General features: G+C 32.7%; 1 protein-coding gene across 4 annotated transcripts in view; it reads right to left on the minus strand.

The window, feature by feature from the left end:
• Positions 1-27,916, minus strand: part of LOC142333674 (uncharacterized) — a 434,117-nt gene that overhangs the window by 94,782 nt on the left and 311,419 nt on the right. The gene's annotated exons all lie outside the window — the stretch shown is intronic.

Genomic DNA, 27,916 nt, shown 5'->3' on the forward strand with positions numbered 1-27,916 from the left:
TAAAAAATGTTAATATTAAAAAATCCGGCAATGAATGGCAAAACGTTTTTCCGGTAGCGCAGGTCAAGTTATAAGATTCATTTTTGATTCGTTGTGCGAAGAAAAGGAAGTAATCTGATCGTGAAATATTTCGGTTTTCATATTTCAACGGAAATATCCAGTTTGACCTTCCTAAATCCATTTTGATTAGTTTCGGCGTGACGTCTGTACGTATGTATGTAACTCGCATAAATAAAAAAACGATTAGCCGTAGGATGTTGAAATTTTGGATTTAGGACTGTTGTATCATCTAGTTGTGTACCTCCCCTTTTGATTACAATAGAACTGAACTAAAAGTGTTCAAAAAGCTCAAAATCCAAAAGAAATTTAATTTGGACTTTTTCTTAACTGCATTAATAAGCCATCATTGAGAGCTTCTCAACGATATATCATAAGCGGTACTTATTTTCATCGGTTCCAGAATTATAGCCAAATAAAATTTTAATTAAAGAAATATTTGGATCTTACAAGGGGAAGGCAGATCGGTTCGAATCAGACTTCATTTCTTTTTTTTTTTAATTTAAATATATTGGTGTATTAATAATTATTAACCTCTGATTGTAAAAAAAAAAATACCATAAATAATAATTCAATAATAATAACAAAAAAAATGAAAAAATATAAGAAATTATTAATGAAATAAAATCTGTACTTTTCATTTAAAAAAAAAAGTGTACATGTAATTTAATAGGCTTTTAAGCAAGTCAACGGTGTCCACATCAGATTTTATTGAAAAACAGTAACCAAACCTATGAATTAAGCTTTTTCTCTTCAATATTTAAAAATATTTATTTCTACTTTTATTAAGTAAATAAAAGTAATCATCGTGAGGTGTTCCCCTCCAGTCTGAGTAAATTTGAATGTATTATTTATTTATTTTTATAATCACAGTATGTGTTAGAACTTCGTCGGTAAGAGTCAGCAGACTGCGAAGTCAACGAACTACGTTTACATTTCTAAACATGACCTAACCTAAAAGTGAAATGAAAACGGGGATGAAAACATTATATTTCAGTTCAGTTAGATTTGTAATAAAGAATACTTTCAAAAACTACCTCGAATTTTGTTAGACAACGTTTATTTTTCATTTGATGAACCGCGGGACTCGAATATGTCATTTTATTTATTTTTTTAATGTGACTTTACGAATCGCGCCGCTAGATAGCAGTATTTGATAGTACTAAGTAGCGTACAAAAACTTGATAATGTACTTGAAATAATAAAATTTAAAAGAAAATATACTACAGCTTGTTTTAATAGTAAATGAAAGTACTGAAGATGAAACAATTTTTTTAATTCCCATCACTTCTTTAAAAAAAAATAAATGTATTAGTTTACAACAAATTATACTACGTAGTTTTATTAAAAAAGGAATAAATATATTCGATTAGTGAAATCGAATTTAACGATAAAAATCGAGAATTAAACTTACAATATTACATCACGGATTTTTGATTTGTGAAGGCATTATACTAGTTTTATTAAAAAAAGAAAAATGCGGTATGAAGTGAATGATATGATTATCAACTAAAAAAAATCGGTTGTGAAATTCAAGAAATGTATATTTGTTGTTCAAGAAAGACAATAAATTTTAATAATAAATCTATAAGACAACAATCAGTAATTCATAAATAAAAAAAAAGAATAGTCTAACAAAACGGAGTGATATCCAAAAAGATTTCAATGAAATTGTAAACCGTACGCTAAGATTCTCGCAGATATCATTTCTTCCGCTCAAAAAACAAAAATTTGTGTAATATAAATGTAATTCTGTTTTTAACAAAACGATACTGATATAAACAAATATAAGACACTACATTTCCGTTATCAAATTCTATTATTAATTTAGAATTTTGTTTAAAAAAATACATGTGAAATATATGTAACAGATAATAAACAATGTTTCAGAGTTCCATCCCAAAAAATAGAAAAATTGTTACAAAACTCTTTCTTACCGGCTCGATTTCATTTATTAAACAACGAAAAATCATAAGATATGTATTATTTTTGTTAATGTGATATGTATTACACATAAATGAAATCGGGCCGTGAAAAGTTTTGTAACAAATTTTTCTTATTTTTTTGCATGGAACGCTTAAACCTCGTTTATTATTTATTATTATATATTACGTATATTTAACATGTATTTTTCTTTAAAGAAAATTCTAAATTAATAACAGATTTTAATAAAAGAAATGTATTGTCTTACCTTTTTTGATATCAGTAACGTTTTTTTAAAAACAGTGTTATTTATATTACAGAAACTTTTTTTTTTGAGGGGAAGAAATGATATCTGCGAAACTCACCTGTAAACTGCGTAACTCATCTGTAAACCGTACGGTTTACAATTTCATTGTATTTTTATTGGATATAATTTTCTATTAAACACAAAATAAATACTTATTGCGCATTTTGTAACACAATATTCGTAAGTGATGATGGTAGTTTAAACATTAAATACCCCATTTAATTTCAGATTTTTAACGTTGTGTAAATTGTTTTTTACTAATTAGCCATGCATCAAAAATCTTAACTAGAATTCTGTACAGAAGAATTGAGAGGAGAGTGGAAGAAGTGTTAGGAGAAGATTTGGTTTCAGGAAAAGTATAGGGACAAGGGAAGCAATTTTAGGCCTCAGATTAATAGTAGAAGGAAGATTAAAGAAAAACAAACAAACATACTTGGCGTTTATAGACCTAAAAAAGGCATTCGATAACGTAGACTGGAATAAAATGTTCAGCAATTTAAAAAAATTAGGGTCAAATACAGAGATAGAAGAACAATTGCTAACATTTACAGGAACCAAACAGCAACAGTAATAATTGAAGACATAATAAAGAAGCCGTAATAAGAAAGGGAGTCCGACAAGGATGTTCCCTTTCCCCGTTACTTTTTAATCTTTGCATAGAACTAGCGGTTAATGATGTTAAAAAACAATTTAAATCCGGAGTAACAGTACAAGGTGAAAAGATAAAGATGCTACGATTTGCTGATGATATAGTAATTCTAGCCGAGAGTAAAAATGTTTTAGAAGAAACAATGAACGGCTTGGATGAAGTCGCACGCAAGAAATACCGCATGAATATAAACAAGAACAAAACGAAAGTAATGAAATGTAGTAGAAATAACGAAGATAGACCGCTGAATGTGAAAAAAGGAAGAGAAAGATTATGGAGGTAGAAGAATTTTGTGATTTGGAAAGTAAAATTACTAAAGATGGATAAAGCAGGAGCGACATAAAATTCCGAATAGCACAGGCGAAACGAGCTTTTAGTCAGAAATATAATTTGTTTACATTAAAAATTAATTTAAACGTCAGGAAAAGATTTTTGAAAGTATATGTTTGGAACGTTGCTTCATATGGAAGTGAAACTTGGACGATCGGAGTATCTGAGAAGAAAAGATTAGAAGCTTTCGAAATGCGGTGTTATAGGAGAATGTTAAAACTGAGGTGGGTGGATAAAGTTACAAATGAAGAGGTGTTGCGGCAAATCGATGAAGAAAGAAACGATTGGAAAAATATAGTTAAAAGAAGAGACAGACTTATAGGCCACATATTAAGGAATCCTGGAATAGTCGCTTTAAAATTAGAGGGTCAGTTAGAAGGAAAAAATTGTGTAGGCAGTTCTTGGTTCTTTTATTTTAATTATTGTTTAGCACTGTTATTTTTTGTATAATTTAACAAGACAGAAAATTACAAGTCGGTAAAAAGAAAAAAAAAAATTAAAATAGGAAAAAATAATTAAACAAATTTACAGTTTTTAATTAAAATAAAAAAATCTGTAGAATTCTACAAGTTATTTTTGTAAACCCTACGGGTACATTCGATCACGAGATTTAAATTTGACAGTCTTTAGTCGACATAACTGAAATCAGCATCGGATAAATTTTAAATTGATGGATTTCTCTTGTTTTAAAGCGGGATAAATTCAACGATGTTTTTGTACTGTCCAGTTTAAAATCCTTTAGAGACCAAATCCCTTTTGCCTCGCAATAAACCTTATCGAACCTTTTTTTTATTTCCTCTAACATAACGGAAGAACAGAATTTATATATACAGAGTGTTTCTAAAATGTTGGGCTGGCTATACTTTTTTCGGATTCTACTTGTAAAACTAAATAAAAAATATTCTTAGGAGAAATGGCAATTTCTCCTTCGTTTTCTCCCTGTTCTACATTTTGTTATTTTTATATAAAAATTTATATCTCAAGTTCGGATAGAGGAATCACATTAATATTTGCTAAGCGTCTTGGTAATAAAATTAGCAAAAAATCAGGACTTAAATACCTTTGCGAATTACAAAATGATGGCCATGTTTATTTATCGATCCGTTATAGCTCCATAAATCAAAAATTTATGTTATTTGTTAAACTATTGAGCCTTTTATTTTGAACAAAATTACATTTTATTTTTTAAAATCGGTTAACAAGTAGCCGAGTTATGGCAGAAAATTGATTTTCTAATTTTACGTCTGTTTTCATGTCCTCCACATTACGTTCAATTCGATTAAATATTAATTTTTTTTATTTATTGTTAATTCTAGTATTGTAAATTAGTATCAAATTAATTAATAATTTTCTTACAATAGTAGACCTCATAATTATGATACAAAATTACAACATCAATTTTCTCCCGTAACTCGACTATTTGTTATGACTGTCGAACTGATTGTGTATATGTTATGCGGCCATAACAATCCACAAGGATGTGGCGCACAGTTAGGGAACAGTCGCATCTTATGCAAAGCGGTCCATTTTCCGCTGACATCAGGTATTCGTGAGCGGTTCTCGTATGTCCCCTATTCGCAGTTGATAGAGGACCACACTTCCTTTCGGCGAATTTTCCTGTGACGAATTTGCCAGTTGCCCGAACCTGTCTCCTCTGAATTACTTTTTTTGGGGGTACTTGAAACATCACGTTTACAAAACGAAACCTGCAGACATCGATGAATCGAAAAGAAGAATATTTGACGAATCTGTTCGGGTATTATCAGATACGATAGAAGTTATAAACCGATATTATTTGAGGGTAGCACACTGCTGCGTTGTAGAGAGGAAGCATTTTCAACAATTATCGTAGAACAGTACGTTTTCAAAATCTATTTATTAGTAATTTACGATCGAAAACTTCTATTAAAAATTTTTTTTTTTTTTTTTGTCTTCAGTCATTTGACTGGTTTGATGCAGCTCTTCAATATTCCCTATCTAGTGCTAGTCGTTTCATTTCAGTATACCCTCTACATCCTACATCCCCAACAATTTGTTTTACATACTCCAAACGTGGCCTGCCTACACAATTTTTCCCTTCTACCTGTCCTTCCAATATTAAAGCGACTATTCCAGGATGCCTTAGTATGTGGCCTATAAGTCTGTCTCTTCTTTTAACTATATTTTTCCAAATGCTACTTTCTTCATCTATTTGCCGCAATACCTCTTCATTTGTTACTTTATCCACCCGTCTGATTTTTAACATTCTCCTATAGCACCGCATTTCAAAAGCTTCTAATCTTTTCTTCTCAGATACTCTGATCGTCCAAGTTTCACTTCCATATAAAGCGACACTCCAAACATACACTTTCAAAAATCTTTTCCTGACATTTAAATTAATTTTCGATGTAAACAAATTATATTTCTTACTGAAGGCTCGTTTAGCTTGTGCTATTCGGCATTTTATATCGCTCCTGCTTCGTCCATCTTTAGTAATTTTACTTCCCAAATAACAAAATTCTTCTACCTCCATAATCTTTTCTCCTCCTATTTTCACATTCAGCGGTCCATCTTTGTTATTTCTACTACATTTCATTACTTTTGTTTTGTTCTTGTTTATTTTCACGCGATAGTTCTTGCGTAGGACTTCATCTATGCCGTTCATTGTTTCTTCTAAATCCTTTTTACTCTCGGCTAGAATTACTATATCATCGGCAAATCGTAGCATCTTTATCTTTTCACCTTGTACTGTTACTCCGAATCTAAATTGTTCTTTAACATCATTAACCGCTAGATCCATGTAAAGATTAAAAAGCAACGTAGATAGGGAACATTCTTGTCGGACTCCCTTTCTTATTACGGCTTCTTTCTTATGTTCTTCAATTATTACTGTTGCTGTTTGGTTCCTGTACATGTTAGCAATTGTTCTTCTATCTCTGTATTTGAACCCTAACTTTTTTAAAATGCTGAACATTTTTTTCCCGTCTACGTTATCGAATGCCTTTTTTAGGTCTATAAACGCCAAGTATGTTTGTTTGTTTTTCTTTAATCTTCCTTCTACTATTAATCTGAGGCCTAAAATTGCTTCCCTTGTCCCTATACTTTTCCTGAAACCAAATCTTCTCCTAACACTTCTTCCACTCTCCTCTCAATTCTTCTGTACAGAATTCTAGTTAAGATTTTTGATGCATTTTATTCCAGTCTACGTTATCGAAAGCCTTTTCTAGGTCTATAAACGCCAAGTATGTTGGTTTGTTTTTCTTTAAAATTGGTTTTTGTTTTTCTATTAAAAATTATTAAATGAATATTGTAATATTTAAAGTAAATAATATCAGTAGACAGAGCCGTTTAATTTGTTATTAAATTTTAGTTATTAGTAATTATGAATGTTTAAATTTCGTTGTTGTACGAGTTATTATAGTAAAATTCAATAAAATTATTGATGCAGCGCGTCTTTACCTCGTTTTATTATTAACACGATTTTTCCGTCATTGCAACTTTGAATGCTTATAACTCGATAACAAAGGCATTAACAGAAAAACGGATTTTACCATTATTTTCTTGAAAATTTTTGAATCTAAATCATGTGTCTTATGTTCACCTTCCTATTCAAAAAAAAAAAAAATTAAGTTTGATCCAAGATGGCAGACAAAAATTAAAAACCCACTATAATGCAGTAGTAGTTCAATTCCTTTATTTAATTAGGGATTTTCAGACTTGCTTACGATTAGGTGAGATGTGTTTTGTTTTGAGTTCATTAACTTAAAAAAAAAAAAAAAAATATTTTGTGAAAATTCAGTAAGTATTTTAATATAAAATATTAGTTTTGGATACTAAAGATGATTTTTTCTTTACTGATTTTGTTTAGATAAATTTTTTTAAAATTATGATTTACAAGATCATTGTTTTTTTTAAAACTATCCTAAACTTTACTTATGATAATTATTTATTTTTTTGGTTATTTTTTTAGATTAATTATTTTTTTATTTGTTCGTAGGCATTTTCTTTTATGTCTTTTGGGACTTGAATATTTATTACTTTATTTTTATTTTTTTATTTTGGTTTTATAGGTTATTTTGATTTTGATTATTATTTTTTAGTTATTTATTTGGTGTTTGGGGTTTGTGACGGTGTTTTAGGACTTTCTTTATTGGTTTTTTTAATTCGTAATTCTAGAAGAGATTATTTAGATAGATTGACCTTATGTTAAAATTTATTTTTTGTTGTTTTATTTAATCCTTTTTTGTGTTTTAAATAATTGATTTGTGTATTTAGTGGGTTTGTTTTTTTTTTTTTGTTTTTTTTTTTTTTGATTTTTTTGTTTCTATTTCTTATTTTTTTATAATTGATAGGGTTTCATATATTTTTTGTTGTTTAACTGTTTGAATTTTTATTGTTGTTTTGTTATCTGTTTATTTACATTATTATTTTGATTTGTTGTCTAAGATTTATATTTTTTGTTTTCATTTTTTATTATTTTTGGATTTTATTGTTATTGATTTTTTTGATTTTTTATTTTTTTTTGAGTGTAGATTGATTCCTTTATTTTTGTTGATTATTGGGTGTACATCGACGGGTATGTCACTCGTGACATTCGGATCGGTGGCATCCTGGACGAGGCGGACTGGACTATGTCAAAAGCCGAGATTTCGAAGATGACCTCCGGTAAAGCCAGCCCATAAGGGCTCGGATCGGAAGGGGTGGCAGAGGGTGTCTTCCCTTCCGGAGTCAGGATATGCAGTATAAGGCAATTTCCTTACATATATATCTTCCGCAACAGAGATTGTTCGTTGTTATTTAATTAAATTATACACTTTGAATAAGAAATCTATTCTAGTTTGGATACAAAAAATAATTACCTATAATCCATTTTATATTTTTTCTTCGTTAATCTAGAGTAGAGATAAAAAAATCAAGAATAAAGAGCTAAAGAAAGAAAAAAAAATCGCTTTATCTAACTAAATGATGCATAAAGAGAAGAAGAAAATCTACCACAGGAATTGGGACAGGGAGAAGATAAGATTACAATTTACGAATGCTGCCTACTGAAATAAAATTGTAATAGTGGAAACGGTATAAACAGACTAACAAAGGGATATATATAGACAAAGAAATAAAGAAACAGATTGTGAATGTTATGCTTGTGTGTTAAACAAGGACAGGAAATAAAGTGTAACTTACATTATTAATTATTCAAAACAAAAACCGACTAACAAAATTGTTACCCAACTCGGAATGTAAAATTACAAAATAACAAAAAAAAAAGAGAAAGAAAACCATCAAAGAAACAAGGAAAAACCAGTAGCAGCGTAAAGAAAACAAAAACGGCAAACTGCACAAATTGTTTATACAACGAAATACAAGGACAGATTGAGTACTACTGTGTAAGTGAATTATGGAAAGAAGGAAGGTCTGATGATAAAGAGAATTGAGGATTTGAAGTGTGATATATACAAAGAGGGACATATTCGAGTCCCTCTTAACTGTTTTAGGCCTTTATAACTGTTTTTAGGTTAGCTTTGCTTGTTAAATATTGGATTTAGTAATGTAACTAGCTGCAGGGCGCGCGTACGGCACGCCTCTACATCTAGGCCCTCCGGGCGGGCAACGTCTTGGAATGGGATTATTAGGTGTCCAAAAATCATTACCTTTTATATAAAATAGTTTTTTTTTAATGATGAAAATCGATATAACGAAAGTTAAATTAGAAATTTAAATCTTGAAACTGTTACTAAAAAATCGGGAGTTTCCGCTAATAATCGGTACATTCCGGTGCCTAATTGTGTGTATATATATATATTTTTTTTGTTATCAATCATTTGACTGGTTTGATGGAGCTCTCCAAGATTCCCTATCTAATGCTAGTCGTTTCATTTCGGTATACCGCCTACATCCCTAACAATTTGTTTTACATATTCCAAACGTTGCCTGCCAGCACAGTTTTTTCCTTCTACCTGTCCTTCCAATATTAAACTATTCCAGAATGCCTTAATATTTGGCCTATAAGTCTGTCTATTCTTTTAACTATATTTTACCAAACGCGTCTTTCTTCATCGATTTGCCACAATATCTGTTCATTTGTCACTTTATCCACCCATCTGATTTTTAACATTTTCCTGTAGCAACGCATTTAAAAAACTTCTTATCTTTTTTTCTAAGGTACTCCGATCGTCCAAGTTTTACTTTCATATAAAGCTACGCTCCAAACATATAATTTCTAAAATTTTTTTCTGATGTTTAAATTAAGTTTTGATGTAAACAAATTATATCTCTGACGGAAGGCTCGTTTCGTCTGTGCTATTCGGCATTTTATATCGCTCCTGCTTCGTCCATCTTTAGTAATTCTATTTCCCAAATAACAAAATTCTTCTACCTCCGTAATCTTTTCTCTTCCTATTTTTACATTCAGTGGTCTATCTTCGTTATTTCTACTACATTTCATTACTTTCGTTTTGTTCTTGTTTATTTCCATGCGGTAGTTCTTGCGTAGGATTTCATCTATGCCGTTCGTTATTATTTCTAAATCTATTTTACTCTCAGCTAGAATTACTATATCATCAGCAAATCGTAGCATCTTTATCTTTTCACCTTGTACTGTCACTCCGGATTTAAATTGTTCTTTAACATCATTAACTGCTAGTTCTATGTAAAGGTTAAAAAGTAACGGGGATATGGAACATCCTTGTCGGAGACCCTTTTTTATTACGGCTTCTTTCTTATGTTCTCAATTACTACTGTTGCTGTTTGGTTCCTGTAAATGTTAGAAATTGTTCAATCTCTGTACTTGAACCCTAATTTTTTTAAAATGCTGAACATTTTTTTCCCGTCTACGTTATCGAATGCCTTTTCTAGATCTATAAATGCCAAGTATGTTTATTTGTTTTTCTTTAATCTTTCTTCTACTATTAATCTGAGCGCTAAAATTGCTTCCCTTGTCCCTATACTTTTCCTGAAACCAAAATGGTCTTCTCCTAACACTTCTTCCACTGTCCTCTCAATTCTTCTGTACAGAATTCTAGTTAAGACTTTTGATGCATGGCTAGTTAAACTAATTGTTCTATATTCTTCACATTTTTCTGCTCCTGCCTTTCTTTGGTATCATAACTATAACACTCTTTTTGAAGTTTGACGGAACTTTCCCTTTTTCGTAAATATTACACAGCAGTTTGTATAATCTATGTATCTCTTCCTCAACTGCACTGCGCAGTAATTCTGCAGGTATTCCGTCTATTTAAGGAGCCTTTCTGCTATTCAAATCTTTTAATGCTCTCTCAAATACAGATCTCATTATTGTTTCTCCCCTTTCATCCTCTTTGAGTTCCCCTTCTTCCTCTATAACACTATTTTCTACTTCATTTTTTCTCTATAACTCTTCAATATATTCCATCCTCCTATCGACCTATTCTTTTCGTGTTATGAATTGGTGTACCATCTTTGTTTAACACAGTATTAGATTTTAATTTATGTACTCCAAAACTTTCCTTAACTTTCCTGTATGCTCCCTTTGTTTTACCAATGTTTATTTCTCTTTCCACTTCTGACCACTTCTCTTTAATCCTCTCTTCTTTCGCTAGTTTCCACTTCCTATTTATAGTATTTCTTAATTTTCACCAGTTCCTTTTAGTTTTTTCATCACTAGCACTCATGTATTTTCTTCGTTGATCCATCAGCTACAATATATCCTTTGAAATCTAAGGTTTTTTCCACCAGTTCTCTTTGTTTCGCCTAAATTCGCTTCTGCTGATTCCAAGAGACAGAGAATGGTGGCAGTTGCAGACAAAAGCGGTCGACCGAAAGTGCTAACAACATAAAAGTTGAACGACGTGCAATACGCATATTCTGTTAGTTCCAAATATAGTCTCTCTGTCGGTAATGCCCGCACGGCATCGCATAACTGTTTCAAAATGCATCCGTAAAGATTACGTATTGTTCACGAGTTGTTACCTGCAGATACTGAAAACGTGTAGCTTTCTGTAAACGGTTCATGTCATCTGTAACTTCAGACGGGGAAGAATTCGTTGATCGGTTTCAGTCTGACGAGGTACGGTTCCACCTCGAAGAATACATTAATACACACAATTCACGCATTTGGTGTACGGAAAATCCACATCCGCTGTACAAGTCTCCTCTACACGGACAAAAGAAAGTGGGCGATCGGTGCGAAATATCATGTAGGCGAATCATCATGAAATTTTTTCACAACACCGTGAACGGTGGGCGTTACATACACATGGTGCAACAATTTGTAAACACTATACCTGCAGACCGGTTAGACTACACGTGGTTTCATCAGGACAATGATAGGGTTCATGCGGCGAACAGGACTATGATTTTATTGGATCAGTGTTATCACGGACAACTGATTTCGAAGGGATTGTGGGCCTTTTGAGCTTTTGATTTATCCTCAAAATTTATCCTCACCAAAAATCAAAAAATTTCATCCTCGCACAACATTCACGAATTGCAGAGCGAAATTGAACGATATATCGGTTCGAAATTTTTCAATTTCGAACCGATGCTGGAGAGCATCGATTCTTCTTTTATCTTCCCTCTTCAGGGTCTAACATTCACATCCGTAGATGGTTTTGGGGAAGATATCATCTGTGTAACAGAGATTACTGATGTTGCGACTTCCCGTTTTACTCCGATCATAGATTCTTCCGAGTTTAAACCCCGCATAATTATCTCTGCGTAAATTTTGAAGAGAAAGGACGATAAGGTACCGTCCTGTCTGACTCCTTGGCCGACTTTAAACCGATCAGTTTCTCTATATGCCGTTCGAACTGTGGTTTGCCGGTCGGTATATAATCTGTTGAGGTGAGTTACGTGTGATGACATAGATGGCCTTTTGATATTCGTGGATCTTCTCCAGGATCCAACGCAAATTCACAACGTAGTCGCGGGTGCCACGACCACGTCGAAAACCAACCTGGACATCCGGTACCTGAGGATCAACGGTGGATTTGAGACGGTTCTAGATGACCTGCAATAAGACCTTACTTGCACGGCAGATAAAGGGTATAATCCGGTAGTTTGAGGGCATACGAACATCACCTATCTTTAGTAAATGTATGAAAACTGACTTTTTTCAATCGGTTGGCCGTGTGCTATTTCCCAGATCTTTTGACGCAATGCTGTGATTGCTGCTGGTGGAATAGGTCAGTACAGTTCTAGCAGAATAGTGTATATTTCAGGAGCGTAGTTATTTGGGAGCTCTTTCAGAGACGTAGATCTTGGGTCGGATGGTTTTAGGTGGTTCAAGTCGAGACAATTCAGTTCAGGTCAGTCCGGTCTAGTTGAACGAATGAATTATTTATTTATTACTATTATAACATATCAAAAAAAAAGATCGTTATATTTATACGAGATGTAATACCTGCAAACAAGTATTCCGTGCGCAAATATGAGTTACCGTATAAAATTCCGTACTGTTGCTGGCTTTTCGAATTCATCAGATTTAAAAACGATACGATATTCGGGAAAACATCCTTCTAAAAAAAATTTGTTTATTATTTCTTTCAAAGGGATTGCAAAGTAAGGGGAAATGATTTCAAACATTTGTTGCTTACCTTATCGATGCCAAGAGACGAGTTATTTTTAGGTTTAAAAACGTTTAAAATTTCCGTTTCGTTCTTTGGGGTTAAATAAAAGGAGAACGGAAAATTTAATTTCCATATCAGAACAAGCGTTAGTGGAAGATGGAAGATTATTGATATTTTCGTTTGTTAGGTGTTTTAAATATTGGGATGTATATTTGGTTTTGGCGAGTCCTGTTCTATATTCAGCATTTCATTAATGTATTTAAGATGCATACATGATATTAAATCATATTAGCAAAATATGATTTAAGATGTTTAAATCAAAAGAATATACCTCTTCGTGGGACACACGGTATATGTACGCAATACTAATGAAAACTATAAAGTAGAGAAACGAATGCTATGTTATTTTTCCAAGAGTATCTAGCATATTGCAGATGTTTTATATTACATTATTATTATTAAAGTCTTTTAAACATACTACTGTTTATTATCCTTATTTCCTTCATAACAACTTACAACCTTTTACTTTTGCACACACACGCACGAGCGCGCGCGTTTAAATAAATGTCTTGATTTAAATGAAATATTTTCTGCTGTTATATCTCGTAGTAATAATAATAAACAACAAAGTATAATTTTCTATTTTACTGTTTTAGAAAATGCAAGAAAATTTAAGTAGTTTTATCTTTTAAAATTTACTACGAATAAAGTAATAAATAATATGTTGTAACAGTGTATATTTCTTAAAATGTTATATTATGAAAACGAGTTAAGATTTCATTCCACTGCTTTCTGATTTTAATTTAAATGTAGTTTACCTGGTTTTGATTATTATTATTATTAAAAGTCACGCAACTGTTATTAATATTACGTAAAATAACGGAATTTTTTTTTTTTAGAATTATAAGAATAAAAATATATATAACTATTATGTTTTCCCTGCCTTTTATCCTTCTTTAAATATTAAATAATTTATAAAAGATTTCAGAAATTATTTTTCACTACTGCCCGTAAAGAAGTGTTAAAAGGATGTATTTAAAGTGAATATGTGTGTGGTTCCACCGTAGCAACTCAAATATCCAACCGATTTAGATGTACGACTCTGCGATGAAATCCTTACGTTACTGAGCGTCTCATAAGTTATACATGATCATTTTTTAGTCCTGTTACCCAGTTAATGTCTGGTCATTTTTTTCTAAGAAAGGGAAATTTTGTTTTGTGACACGAAGTCGGTAGAGCTACTCAACCTGTGTAGATACGGCAGTGTGAGTTGATTCTCCTTGAGCTGTGTAAACTTTTGTGCCGTTTCCGGTCGTGTTACGAACAGAATATCTTTTACCGTAGAATCAACGAGTTTTCATTCTTGAACAATATTTTGCTACGAAATCGTACGCGAGTGTAAAAGAACCATTTCAAATTAAATTTGTTGGTGTTCCACCGCCAGAAAAAATGTCAATTTCTAGGCTAGCAAATCGATTTCGAGAGACAGGTAGTGTTTGCGACAGAAAACGTAGCGGTCGACCGACTCGCTTGACAGAAGACGTTTTATAGAATGTGAAAACAAGATCTCTCAATTCTCCACGGAAAAGTTTACGAAAACTTTCCACGCAAGTCGGTTTGTCATATTGGAGTGTTTAGAAAGCCGCCAAAAAATTCTAATTGTATCCGTATCGCGTATGATTAGTCCAAGAGCTTCAGCCTCCAGATTTAAACAAACGATTGCAACATAGCCGTCGGTTTAGGTCTCTCGTAAACGATAACGGAATCGAATTTTTAAACGCAGTGTTCTTTAGCGATGAAGCTTGAATTCATCTCGACGGTTATGTGAACAGTCAAAACCGTCGGATTTGGGCGGTTGAAAATCCTAACGCTTTACAAGACAAATCTTTGCGTCCTGAAAAAATTGGTGTGCGGTGTGCGATATGTCGACATCGTATAGTCAGACCCGTATTCTTCGAACAGACAGTAAACGGTGAAGTATAAAGGAATATTGTGCGCTAATTTGTGTCCCTCAAGAACCTCAAGAACGGTATTGCCGGTTTCAGCAAGACGGCGCTACGTGCCGCACGCCTCCGAGAAACCGTGGATTTTCTACAAGAGTTCTTTGACGATCGAATAATAAGCAAGGGCTTATGGCTTCAAAGGTCCCCAGACCTCGCATCTCCTCCTGACTGCTTTTTGTGGGGCTATATTAAGTTCGAGGCCTTCAAAAACAATCCTCACACTATTGATGAACTTAAAGTCAATATTACAGACTTGATCACGAATATTTCCAATCCGACTCTTAAAAAGGTTTCTGCTAATATGCTGAAAAGATTCCGTGTGTGTATAACCGCAAGGGGTGGGCATTTTGAGGATATTATTTAACAATTATGTAAGTAATAGCTTTTTATTAAATCTCTTTTGTAAGTAACAAATACATTTTTTTATTCCACCTAAATTTCCATTTCTTAAATTACATTTAAAATTGGGTAAATTACTAAAAAAATCACTCTGTACAAAGGACTACCCTAGATAGAGCTGCCGTAGATCTGAACAGTAACATCTTTACCAAGGTTCAGGCCTACTTAGCACTGAGTCGCGTGAGACAATCGCAGAGTTTAGCGATTAATTGTTTGGATAGCAGAAAATTGTGTGTGATCCTCAGGATAAAATTTTCTCGAGCAACTCATTCGCTTGAGAAATCTGTGAGTTTAGATCGGTATACGCTAGTTAAATAAATAAATTGAAATGCTTATAGTTTTTCCTTTAGGCTCAAAATACTTTATATCTATAACTTTTCGAATCGTAAATTTTTCTCGACGATTACGACTGCCAAAAAAATAAATAAAATAAATTGAACTAAAAAAATTAAAACATAGTATGGAAATAAAGTTGGGGCGCTCTGGGTAGTAACTGTCCTGTATTGAAGAGCTTTGAAGAGTAATTAATCTATATTAAAGAACCCACCGACTGCATTAAAAATTTTTGTTGAAGGACAACATTTTCTTAACGATGTAAGACCTGGTGAGAATCATTAAAATGCCTGCTATATATACAACATGAAAGATATTTTTATACAGATTAAAACTGCCTGAAAGTTGATCGGTTACCCGTTATTTTATTTGATTAAATATTGCATAACGATACAGCCTTTTATTTCGATATCAGGTTTTATTTTTTCCTTCGATTCATTGTCGTTTTTTTAGTTCAATTTATTTATATTTATTTTTGCTTGTTGATATCCCGCTTTCGTTGAAAGTAATGATGCCCGATTTTTTTTCAAAACATTGTTATAAATTTAAAAGCGATCAAAATTGTTTACCGAGTGGTTACTAGGTAATAAAAACATATTTTTATTTTATTTCATCATCAAATACAAAAAATATTTTGAGGAAAGGGCGTATCTCGAGAATGGCTGGACTTAGACGCATGAAACTATCGTTCTAGAATGTTGGAAAGTTTTCAAGTAAGCCTTTTAAAATCGCGTTAGATGTGGCCTAGGACGCACCGTTTTCGAGATACGCCCTTTTTTTTATTTATGGTGTGATGAATAGTTAATAAAGAACTAACAATGTTTTTGAAGATTAAACTGATATTATAGACATTAAATAATCATTACTGTTTACATTAAAAAATAATCAACGATATATTACACTATCGCTGAAAGTATTGTTTATCAAATAATCCAATAATAATAACTGTTTATTCTACATCGTAAGGTCAAAATTAATATTTGTAACCGGTATACAGGAGTTCACTAACCGGAATACTTTAATTATTATTAACTTTTATTTATACGACATACCAGAAATCTTGTGCGTATTATGCGCAAGTGAAAAAAAATTTCAACAACCTTTTTAAATTGAATAAAACAAAAATATATTATTTTTCTATCAAATAATTAAAGAAAATGATTTAAAAAAAAATAAATATACAATTTTTATAAGAATTTGTTAAGAAAATCCAAAAATAATACTATTCTAAATTATAATTTTCAATTAATATTAAATAATCAGATGTTTCACCAAATATATTACATATACCCAAATTTAATAATAGTTTTTAAATTACATATACACATTTTTAAAAGTACATAAAATTTTATTTTACTAATAATTTTTTTTCACTTTTTTTGTTATCTTTTTTTTTTTTTGTCTTCAGTCATTTGACTGGTTTGATGCAGCTCTCCAAGATTCCCTATCTAGTGCTAGTCGTTTCATTTCAGTATACCCTCTACATCCTACATCCCCAACAATTTGTTTTACATACTCCAAACGTGGCCTGCCTACACAATTTTTCCCTTCTACCTGTCCTTCCAATATTAAAGCGACTATTCCAGGATGCCTTAGTATGTGGCCTATAAGTCTGTCTCTTCTTTTAACTATATTTTTCAAAATGCTTCTTTCTTCATCTATTTGCCGCAACAGCTCTTCATTTGTCACTTTATCCACCCGTCTGATTTTTAACATTCTCCTATAGCACCGCATTTCAAAAGCTTCTAATCTTTTCTTCTCAGATACTCCGATCGTCCAAGTTTCACTTCCATATAAAGCGACACTCCAAACATACACTTTCAAAAATCTTTTCCTGACATTTAAATTAATTTTTGATATAAACAAATTATATTTCTTACTGAAGGCTCGTTTGCTTGTGCTATTCGGCATTTTATATCGCTCCTGTTTCGTCCATCTTTAGTAATTTTACTTCCCAAATAACAAAATTCTTCTACCTCCATAATCGTTTCTCCTCCTATTTTCACATTCAGCGGTCCATCTTTGTTATTTCTACTACATTTCATTACTTTTGTTTTGTTCTTGTTTATTTTCATGCGATAGTTTTGCGTAGGACTTCATCTATGCCGTTCATTGTTTCTTCTAAATCCTTTTTACTCTCGGCTAGAATTACTATATCATCAGCAAATCGTAGCATCTTTATCTTTTCACCTTGTACTGTTACTCCGAATCTAAATTGTTCTTTAACATCATTAACTGCTAGTTCCATGTATAGATTAAAAAGTAACGGAGATAGGGAACATCCTTGTCGGACTACTTTTTGTTATCATTGAATTATTATTTATTGTAAATTTTTTTTACAATCACGGGTTAATAATTACTAAATCGATATATTTAAATAAAAAAAAGAAAAGTTAAAAAAAAAAAATAAAAAAACAAAATGTGCCTTCCCTTTAAGATCCAAATATTTCATTAATTAAAATTCTAATTTTAATTTCAATTGCAATCAAAAAGGAAGATACACAATTAGATGTTACAACAGTCCTAAATCCAAAATTTCAACATCCTGCAGCAAATCGTTTTTGAGTTATGCGAGATACATACGTACGTATAGACGTCACGCCGAAACTAGTCAAAATGGATTCTGGGATGGTCAAAATAAATATTTCCGTTGAAATATGAAAACCGAAATTTTTCACGATCACAACACTTTCTTTATTTCGTACAAGGAAGTAAAAAAAAAAAAAAAATTGGATAAAATAATAGAAATTCTTTTTAACCGGCTGATATTTTATTTGTAACGGATGCCAACTTCATCGTCAGACAATCTCAATTTATTGTATTAAATAACTTTCCTATTGTAGCCATTTGTCTCTTTAATTATTAAACGCTCGTAAATTTAATAAATAATAAAGATGTTAATACAAATGAGACGATAAAAATAACTCGCTGTCATAATGAAATAAAAGGGAGACAGTTCAATATACCGAATTAAATAATCAAATTAGATTACACACATGGCATATCGTTTTTTCAAAGGTTTTACGTTCGGCTTTTGTGTTTACCATTGACATAGTAAATCCATCCTTTATTCTCTTTCTCTGTTAGCCACTTCTTCCTTTTTCATTCAATAATAAATATTACTGAACAGGCTTTTTATGAATCGATACAATTCTTTACTTTACCTTATTTCCTTTACGTACATCAAAATTTATTCTATTGAAATTTTTATACGTCTCACGTAATATTAAAATTAAAAAAAAACAATTATTTAAAATAATAACTGTGAGCTTATATTAAAAAAAATTGTAATTACTATCTCGATAATATACAGGTTTATCTGTAATTTTTAGTTAGGAATCCGTAAAAAAATAATACATATTTTTATACATTTTCCTTAATTCCTGAAGGAAATGAAAAATTTCTCAAGGAATTTTGCATAATATTTTTACTTTCTTGACTATCTCATTAACGATAAATTAACTTGCTTTTAAGATCGATATATCGACGCATCATAAACTCGGTTATTACGAGAATTTAAAAAAAGTTAAATAACAAATAATCTGAACGTACAATTTAAGTACGTACAGTATAAGTTCCATCGCGGTATTACAAAGGCCGGTATTTACTTTAATTACTCGGGTTTTTGTGTTTACAAAATTCAAAGAAAGACTGGGCGAAACTACTATCCGTTAAAACCACCCAAACCGGTTCATCGAATTCTATAGCGCATTTTAAACGATTTAAGTGAAAGTCTGAAGACCGGGCGTGGTTAAAAATAAATTTTACCTGTGCTATCTCTACTGGTAAATTCAGTAATCGTAATTTTCAGTTTAAAAATACAGTACTGTACCGTAGAATCAGTTAAAAAAACGGCAACCCACCGGGCTGTTCTAATGGTGAACGGGTATTTCTAAATCGGTTGATTTGGAAGTCGAGACTTCCGGCGTTCAAGGTCTAGTAGAGACAGTTATTTTATAACGGATTTAAATACTAAATACCCGTGTTCTTTGGTGGTCGGGTATCGATTAACCGCACATCACAAGAACGGTCGAACTGAGATTGTACAAGACTACATTTCATTTGTACTCGTACACATCATCCTCTGAAGTAATACCTGTACGGTAATTCCCGGAGGCTAAACCGAAAAAGAAACAAGTTAAACAAACGGTATTGCGTTAAAGTGATCGATAGTATACCAAATACAGTACAGTAATACTGTAGTCGCGTCAGCGAATGGGTTTTCATTTCAGTGTTTCTTGATTAACTTCTTTTTTTTTTTTGTCTTCAGTCATTTGACTGGTTTGATGCAGCTCTCCAAGATTCCCTATCTAGTGCTAGTCGTTTCATTTCAGTATACCCTCTACATCCTACATCCCCAACAATTTGTTTTACATATTCCAAACGTGGCCTGCCTACACAATTTTTCCCTTCTACCTGTCCTTCCAATATTAAAGCGACTATTCCAGGATGCCTTAGTATGTGGCCTATAAGTCTGTCTCTTCTTTTAACTATATTTTTCCAAATGCTTCTTTCTTCATCTATTTGCCGCAATACCTCTTCATTTGTCACTTTATCCACCCGTCTGATTTTTAACAGTCTACTATAGCACCGCATTTCAAAAGCTTCTAATCTTTTCTTCTCAGATACTCCGATCGTCCAAGTTTCACTTCCATATAAAGCGACACTCCAAACATACACTTTCAAAAATCTTTTCCTGACATTTAAATTAATTTTTGATGTAAACAAATTATATTTCTTACTGAAGGCTCGTTTAGCTTGTGCTATTCGGCATTTTATATCGCTCCTGCTTCGTCCATCTTTAGTAACTTAACTTCCCAAATAACAAAATTCTTCTACCTCCATAATCTTTTCTCCTCCTATTTTCACATTCAGCGGTCCATCTTTGTTATTTCTACTACATTTCATTACTATTGTTTTGTTCTTGTTTATTTTCACGCGATAGTTCTTGCGTAGGACTTCATCTATGCCGTTCATTGTTTCTTCTAAATCCTTTTTACTCTCGGCTAGAATTACTATATCATCAGCAAATCGTAGCATCTTTATATTTTCACCTTGTACTGTTACTCCGAATCTAAATTGTTCTTTAACATCATTAACTGCTAGTTCCATGTAAAGATTAAAAAGTAACGGAGATAGGGAACATCCTTGTCGGACTCCCTTTCTTATTAGGGCTTCTTTCTTATGTTCTTCAATTGTTACTGTTGCTGTTTGGTTCCTGTACATGTTAGCAATTGTTCTTCTATGTCTGTATTTGAACCCTAATTTTTTTAAAATGCTGAACATTTTATTCCAGTCTACATTATCGAAAGCCTTTTCTAGGTCTATAAACGCCAAGTTTGTTGGTTTGTTTTTCTTTAATCTTCCTTCTACTATTAATCTGAGGCCTAAAATTGCTTCCCTTGTCCCTATACTTTTCCTGAAACCAAACCGGTCTTCTCCTAACACTTCTTCCACTCTCCTCTCAATTCTTCTGTATAAAATTCTAGTTAAGATTTTTGATGCATGACTAGTTAAACTAATTGTTCTGTATTCTTCACATTTATCTGCCCCTGCTTTCTTTGGTATCATGACTATAACACTTTTTTTGAAGTCTGATGGAAATTCCCCATTTTCATAAATATTACACACCAGTTTGTATAATCTATCAATCGCTTCCTCACGTGCACTGCGCAGTAATTCTACAGGTATTCCGTCTATTCCAGGAGCCTTTCTGCCATTTAAATCTTTTAATGCTCTCTTAAATTCAGATCTCAGTATTGTTTCTCCCATTTCATCCTCCTCAACTTCCTCTTCTTCCTCTATAACGCCATTTTCTAATTCATTTCCTCCGTATAACTCTTCAATATATTCCACCCATCTATCGACTTTACCTTTCGTATTATATATTGGTGTACCATCTTTGTTTAACACATTATTAGATTTTAATTTATGTACCCCAAAATTTTCCTTAACTTTCCTGTATGCTCCGTCTATTTTACCAATGTTCATTTCTCTTTCCACTTCTGAACACTTTTCTTTAATCCACTCTTCTTTCACCAGTTTGCACTTCCTGTTTATAGCATTTCTTAATTAACGATAGTTCCTTTTACTTTCTTCATCACTTGCATTCTTATATTTTCTACGTTCATCCATCAGCTGCAATATATCGTCTGAAACCCAAGGTTTTCTACTGGTTCTCTTTATTCCGCCTAAGTTTGCTTCTGCTGATTTAAGAATTTCCTTTTTAACATTCTCCCATTCTTCTTCTACATTTTCTACCTTATCTTTTTTAAAATTCTATAAGTCGGTCCCCTCTTTCATTCCTTTATCCCAGCCCGTATTCACCCACTATATTTCCTTCCTTGCCTTTTCCAATGCTTGCATTCCAATCTCCAACTATTATTAAATTTTCATCTCCTTTTACGTGTTTAATTGCTTCATCAATCTCTTCGTATACACATTCTACCTCATCATCTTCATGGGCGCTTGTAGGCATATAGACGTTAACAATCGTTGTCGGTTTAGGTTTTGATTTTATCCTTATTACAATTAATAAGATGAATGATTAACTTCTATTCATTTGTAATGAACGATGTCGAGTGTCAAAAGGAAACAACTGTCCGTGATTCATAAAATCCAAATTATCCAAGAACTGGAACGAGGTCTATCAAATTCAGATGTTTTCAAAAAACGTGGACTTTCTTCATCCACAGTTTCAACAGTACGGAAGAGTCGCGAGAAACTTATATTACGAGTAAAAAATCGCACGCAAGTAAAAAAACTCAGGCTATGTGACAAAGACGACTTAGATAGCGCTGTCTTATCAAGGTTTAAAGGGATAATGTATATATCAGTGCTCCAGTTTTAAAATTTCGGGCTGAAAAATTCGCTATAAATGTCACCTAGCAGATTTTGTTTGTAGCAACGGATAGTTAGACCGTTTTCCGTTTAAACAGACATTAGATTGCTTTTTCAAAAATTAATCGAGATGTTTAGTCAGTGTACACAGTTCAATTGTAAGCGATTGGATGAATCATAATCGGCTACTTATTAAATCGGGTTATAATGAATAGGACATTTTGAATGCCAATGAAAATAAAGTCGGTAATTTATAAAATTAACGACTTTTAAATTTAAAGGTGAAAAACGTATTGCTGGGTAACAGTCAAAGGTAGATAAAGATTTTGTTATGCAAAAATTCGACTGGGATAGAAAAACGGACACTTTTAATAGTAGGAAACCGAAAAACCAAAGATGTTTTAAGAATGTAGTGTGTACGCGCAATTAAGTTTTGAATTATTGTGTTATAATAAAGAAAAACTAAATTAGAATGAATTTTCGAAATTATCTAGATTGTCTAACTCTTTTAATTTTCATTATTAGTAGCCAGGAAACTCATGAAATTATTTTGCCACAGAGTTTGTTTTATATTACAAATGTATCTGATATAAGATCAAATTATATCAGTAACAAATTATTATTAAGAAAAAGTCACGCAACCGTTTTCAAGAATAACAAGTGACTCATACCAAGATTAATAAAGAGGAGGTGAAGTAGTTTCCCATTACGTTCTATTTTATGTTTCATTACTACCATGTATTTTACGGTTGTGGGTCATCATGCCCTAACCGTATAGAAAATATAGACAGATGAAATGTGTACCGCGTGGGAATACATAGTTCAGCAATTAAGGAGACAACTGGCATAATTTTGGTGAAGATTAGGTTACCTTAACCAACCCACCGGGTTGGTCTAGCAGTGAACGCGTCTTACCAAATCAGCTGATTTGGAAGTCGAGAGTTCCAGCGTTCAAGTCCTAGTAAAGCCGGTTATTTTTACACGGATTTGAATACTAGATCGTGGATACCGGTGTTCTTTGGCGGTCGGGTTTCAGTTAACCACACATCTTAGGAACGGTCGAACTGAGAATGTACAAGACTACACTTCATTTGCACTCATACATTTCATCCTCTGAAGAATCATCTAAACGGTAGTTACCGGAGGCTAAATAGGAAAAAGAAAAAGGTTACCTTAACCGACCGGGTTGGTCTAGTGGGAAACGCGTCTTCGAAAATCAGGTAATTTCGAAGTGGTTCAAATCCTAGTAGTAGCAGTTACTTTTTTACGGATTGGTATTCAAATCCGTAAATAAGTAACTGCCATTACAAGGATTTGAACCTTAGAGGCTGAAGAAATGTTAACTACGTTGATTTGAATGGCAGAGGACTGTAAGCACGACGAGAAATTATCAGCGGGATATGAATCAGATCACCGGGTCTCAGACACGATGAGAAGGTTCACTGATGACGATGATGTTTAAAGTGGCACACAGTTCTGCACCGATGAGAAATCCAAAAACACCAACGTCAATAATTCTCTTTTATAAGAAAACTCACAGAAAAACGGGATATTGTTAAACCTAAATGTAATCGGAAATTATGTTAAAAATTATTTAATAAATAATCATTTTTAAAAACATTAATCTAATTATTAAATGACCTACGTAAAATGGAAACTGTTTGTCTTATAAGACGATATGACTCTGATGCGCAGATCGGAATATTTTACTTTTTATAAGGAGGCTTGTATTTTTATTTATTCATCTCTAATAATGTTATTTTATTTTAAATTTATAACAGACTATCCTGCAATAAATAATTCCAAGTATAATATATTTTGATCGATTAATTAATTACAAAGACTTTTGAAGATAAAGATCCGTTAATTAAATTTAATATATGATTAAATATAAAATGAAAAACGATTCTTTAATTATTAAAATATACATTATAATTTTTTAAGCTGTCGTAAACTGTTTACATATTAATTATAATTACGGGTTACGTCGATTAGAATGTTTTGCAATTTATCATCTGAATTAAAAAAAAAAAAAAAAAAAAAAAAAAAAATAGATAGAATGCATTTATGTAAGAAGGTTTTTACTTAATACATTATAGTCTGTATAGGTGGCAGTGGCTTGATATACTAATGGTTGTTCAAAAACAAGTATATGTATGATTAATGGCTCCGAGCTTCAGGTGTGAAAAGCGATTTCATCAACAGAGCGGTAGATATATTGTGTGACGTATTCAGGTTTTAAGTAATTCATATATCTAACTCTACACCGGTATCGCTACTAAATGTTAGTTAACATATTAAACCACCAGAGTGTGTTTCAGTATTTATTACGCTAACGCTGTTTAGTCTATGCATATTTGTGTGCATCTTAATATTGATAATCCTCAGACATTTATATAGAACATATTTATGTACATAATTTATGTATTTATTTAATTTTTTTATTTTATTTATGAGATAAACTGGAAAAAAACCGCCAAAAAATACTTGGAAAATCGTTAAAAAAATTACGACAATCTATAAAAATGATATTGATATTTGGATAGTTAAACATCATCACCATCAGCCTTTCATCCGGAGGTCGCGAGTTTGAATCCCGGCCACGCAAGGCATTTTTAATATGTTCCATATTAAAAATTGTGTGTTACCTTTGAAAAGTTGAAACAGGCCTACGGGGAACATCGCTTATCAAAAGCACAAGTTTTCCGCTGGCACAAATCATTTTTGGAAGGCCGAGAACAAGCTGAAGATCAACTTCGTTCAGGGAGACCTTCAACTTCAAAATCTGACGAAAACGTTGAGCGTGTGAGGGTTCTTTTGAGATCAGACCGTCGTTTAACAATAAGGATGATGAATGAACAGTTAAATTTAAACGCTTTCATCGTATATCAAATTTTGACAGACGATTTGAACATGCGAAAGGTTTGTGCGAAATCGGTGCCGAAAAACCTCACAATGGAAGAGAAGGATGATCGATAAAACGTGTGTGTTGATCTTCTTGAGAGGATTGACAATGGCCATGAATTCTTCAAACGTGTGATCGCAGGTAATGAATCCTGGATATTTGAGTACGATCTAGAAACAAAGCGGCAAAGCGAAGAGTGGCACACTGCGTCATCTCCTCGACCGAAAATTTGTCGAATGAGCAAATTAAAGATCATAACCGTGTCGATTTGCTTTTTGACAGTAGAGGTATCGTTCATAAAGAATTTCTTCTTCCAGGACAAACTCTCAACCAAGTGCTTCACAAAGGTGTCCTTGAAAGGCTCAGGAAAAGAGTGATTCGCTTGAGACTAGACAAAGCAGACAAGCGGATCATCATGACAATGCCCCGTGTCACACGGCCATTTCCATCAGGGAATTTTTGATCTCAAAACGCATTACTACGGTTCCTCAACCCCCCCTATTCACCTGATTCGAATCCTTGTGACTTTTTCCTTTTCCCGAAATTGAAACGTTCTTAAAAGGACGTCATTATGGAACTCTAGAGAATATTCAAAAGACTGTGACCGCGACCTGTTAAAAGCCCTACCGGTTGAAGCCTTCCAGCGCTGCTAACAGGAGTGGGAACAACGACTCCGCCGGTATATAGATGCCCAAGGGAACTACTTTGAAGGGGATAATATTGTTGTTTGAAAAAAATAAAAAATTCAGTAAGTAAAGAGTCATTCTCATTACTTTTCTCATATATATATATATATAAGATAATAACATTGACTTGAGGTTAAAAAGCAAATTCAAATTTGGTACTAAAAAAACCTTCTATTTCAACAATCTTAAGTATTAAAATCGTTTTCAGCGCCCTTAGAAATATATAAATTGATACCTCACACGACCATGTTTTTTACTTTTTTTGCGCGAACCCCAAAGTGGTAGTCAAAGTTCAATTTTATAAAAAAAAAAAAATTTAAAGTAGTCTTGATTAAAATAAAAAAGGGAAAGAAGATAAATATTAACAACTGCATAAATTTTGTTTGGATCCGGTCGCTTGGTGAGGTTTGGGGTTCCCAATTTAATAAAGAGTCAATTTAGTAAAGAACCATAGACTGTATGTTATCAAGGGCAGAGAGGTTTCGTGCGGTAACTGACTTTGTGACACGGATACTCCAGCACAAAGCCAGAGAGGGTGGGGCGGCGAGTGGTTGAAGGACAGCCCCCTGCGGAGCTGCCATTCGTCTGTGCTTGCACGGATGGGTGGCAGTGATGAGGCGCTGGGACTCTCTCATCCCTTCCCGAAAAAGAACGAAACGCGATATGAGTGCCCTGCACAGAGTGCTCTCACTAGAGGTACTCTAGAAGACCCAGAAGACCGAGTCCCGGCTTCTGGGGTGGGGTCCAGGAACGACACAGTCGGGCTTTGATACCCCGCCCTAAGGATTAGAGGCAGGCGATGTGAAAAGATCTAACCCGCGGGATGATCGGCGGACGGGGAGACCCGTTTGAATAGACAACCACCTGGGGTTCTTCTTTTTTAGTATTTAAGTGATGAAACTCTCCATCATTTTCCAATTCTCTGCATCCCTGAGCATGAATTCAATTGTAATATCCGGGGTCAAGGCCCTTACACTAAATCTACTCTTTTCCTACACGGGAAAGGTCATTCCTATGCATCCCTAACCTGGGTCCGGTAACTCTTCTCACGGAACAACATCTGTTTAGGTGTGTCAGTGGGCAGTATTATAAAGAGCAGTTATTAAACGGACCTGTTACCTTTACTAAAAGGGTTCCTTTTATCCATTTGCTGGATTCCTCCCATTATTATATTTTCTACTACTTTCTTCTTAATTGGCAGGAATCTATTACTCAGGTCCAATACACCAATTTTGTTACACTACCTTAAAAACAACTGTTTTTAATTTTCATAAATTCATTACATTTTTTTCTGCTAACTTTTGTTTTTCTATTTTTAATAATAAAAGTTGATTTTTTGTTTGTTTTTCATAGATTTTATAATATAAATTTTGTAAGAATTAAATTCTCTTAAAGTTTTGGTAATAAAATTTACGCATTTATTAATAATTTAACAAATTTATTGACTTCATACCTTAAAAAAAATGTTTTTCAACTTTTTCCGTTTTACGTTTGATATCATAAAAAGTACGAAAAATATAGTTCTGAACATGTTTCAGGTCTAAAAACGTAAGAAACCATCAAGTTTACCCTCTAATAACGCCTTAAAATATTTCAGTATGATCTCATTTTATCGGGGAATTCAAATCCGGATGAAATATTTCAGTAACCGTAACTGTGTAATAAAGCGTTTTCGGACAAATGTTTATATGAACAATTTTCCTTATTTCAAGTTCTATAATCAAATCCTAAATTATCTTCTCTTTCGCTCCTGAATATCTCAGTATTTATAATTAATTAAAATAATTTGTCGGTTATAAATAACCAAAAGTAAAATAATTTAAAAATTCCTTGAAATTCATAGCATTTTACATATTACTTTAGGTAAACATTTTTACATTTTAGAATCTAATTATAAGTTTTTTCTTTTAAAATTTTCCAATCTAAATTTGGGGGTACAAGAAAATTAACATTTCCTAAATTC

This window comes from Lycorma delicatula, chromosome 13 (assembly GCF_047948215.1).
Source record: "Lycorma delicatula isolate Av1 chromosome 13, ASM4794821v1, whole genome shotgun sequence".
Classification (NCBI taxonomy): domain Eukaryota; kingdom Metazoa; phylum Arthropoda; class Insecta; order Hemiptera; family Fulgoridae; genus Lycorma; species Lycorma delicatula.